Raw genomic sequence first — 1524 nt, forward strand, 5'->3', positions numbered from 1 at the left:
CTTCAGCTCCAGCATAGCAGTGAGACCGTCTGAAGGTCTCTCTACACTGAGGACAGCTGTAGATGTTCTTCTCATCCTCTGTCTTCCAGTGTCCTTCAATGCAGACTTTACAGTAGCTGTGTCCACAGTGAATGGCCACAGGATCCTTCAGTAGATCCAGACATATAGAACAGCAGAATCTTTCTGGGTAACAACGACTGTCTGAGTTTCATTTCCTCATGAACTGAACCAGGGTGCATTGAACATAGGGCTGGCTCCTCCTATTGGTCCTCCTCCACTCATACTCCAGACCAGAAAATATGTGGTCAAACCGGAGCTAACTGTGATTCAACAGGGAGGGTTATTACAGGAAATTAATTCCAGGCGAACTTCACCTAATAATCTCAAGGGGGGGGTGAGTGTAGAATTTGTTGTTCTTATGTTGAAGGACAAGTTCAACACAGAAAAAAAAACCCATTTGTCACGACAACAAACACTTGAACGTCAGAGCAAACAGCTCTTTGAACCAGACCACCTTCATCAATAAGATCTGCAATAAACAACAAAAAAGAAATCACTTCCTGCTGTTGCTCGATAGTTGACGACGAGGAACTCGTTTGTTCGTCACCTCACTGGGAAATTTGTAAAACAAAGTTTAAGAGAAAAAAAAAGAATAATCTAGAATAATAATCAAGACTGATGGAGAAATTACCAGACACAGTCACACCCCCATTCACACCCATCTTCTTGCCCCATACCCATCCATATATTTACACACGATCACATGATATATGATCTGATACTTTGATAAACTCAATAAAAGTGCAGATGAAGGGTGTGGCTACTGGGAGTTGATGAGGAAGCTGCCAGAAGAGTCAGCTGCACTCTCCCCTTGCAAGTAAAAAAATCAAGAGGTCTTTTGTGTCGTTACGTTGTCGTCATATATGTTAGAATAAACCTGACATAACTTGGTCCTTCGAGCCGGATGCCAACAAATTAAGCAGAACCTAAGGATCAGGTGGAGAACAACTGAAAACCGTGCACGGCCAGAACCAGGTTCTGGGGAAAGACCTGGGGAGTGAATTCTCACTCGGGACAGTTCTCCGATACCTGATCCTCGGCTGCTGATTGACAACATCTGATACCAGAATAAGATCAACGACGAGGAGAAACATTTTTTTATTACCAGCGCATGGTTGAAATATGGGTTGGAATCCCTGAGCAGTTATCCCTAAATTGAATCCTTGAATCGCAACCTTAACGTGGTGGAGGGGTTTGAGTATCCGAATGAACCTAGGAGCTATGTTGTCGGGGGCTTAACGCCCCTGGTAGGGTCTCCCAAGGCAAACAGGTCCTAGGCGACGGATCAGACAAATAGCGGTTCAACCCCCCCCTTTGTGATGAAGAAAATAATTAAATCAAAGAGGTTCACGTCGCCCGGATTGGCGTCACCGGGGCCCCACTCTGGAGCCAGGCCCGGGGTTGGGGCTCGCAGGCGAGCGCCTGGTGGCCGGGTCCTTGCTCACGGGACTCGGCCGGGCTCAG

The 1524-nt window shown here is 46.5% G+C and overlaps 1 long non-coding RNA gene across 1 annotated transcript in view; it reads left to right on the plus strand.

Moving 5' to 3' along the window:
- The first annotated feature begins 51 nt into the window (after positions 1-51).
- Positions 52-1524, plus strand: part of LOC112486517 (uncharacterized) — a 16737-nt gene continuing 15264 nt past the window's right edge. Inside the window, exons 1-2 of the long non-coding RNA XR_003048972.1 lie at positions 52-187; positions 1406-1411. This is a non-coding gene — a long non-coding RNA (uncharacterized LOC112486517). The remainder of the gene's footprint in view (positions 188-1405; positions 1412-1524) is intronic.

This window comes from Cynoglossus semilaevis, chromosome Z (assembly GCF_000523025.1).
Source record: "Cynoglossus semilaevis isolate Cse_v1.0 chromosome Z, Cse_v1.0, whole genome shotgun sequence".
Taxonomy (NCBI): Eukaryota; Metazoa; Chordata; class Actinopteri; order Pleuronectiformes; family Cynoglossidae; genus Cynoglossus; species Cynoglossus semilaevis.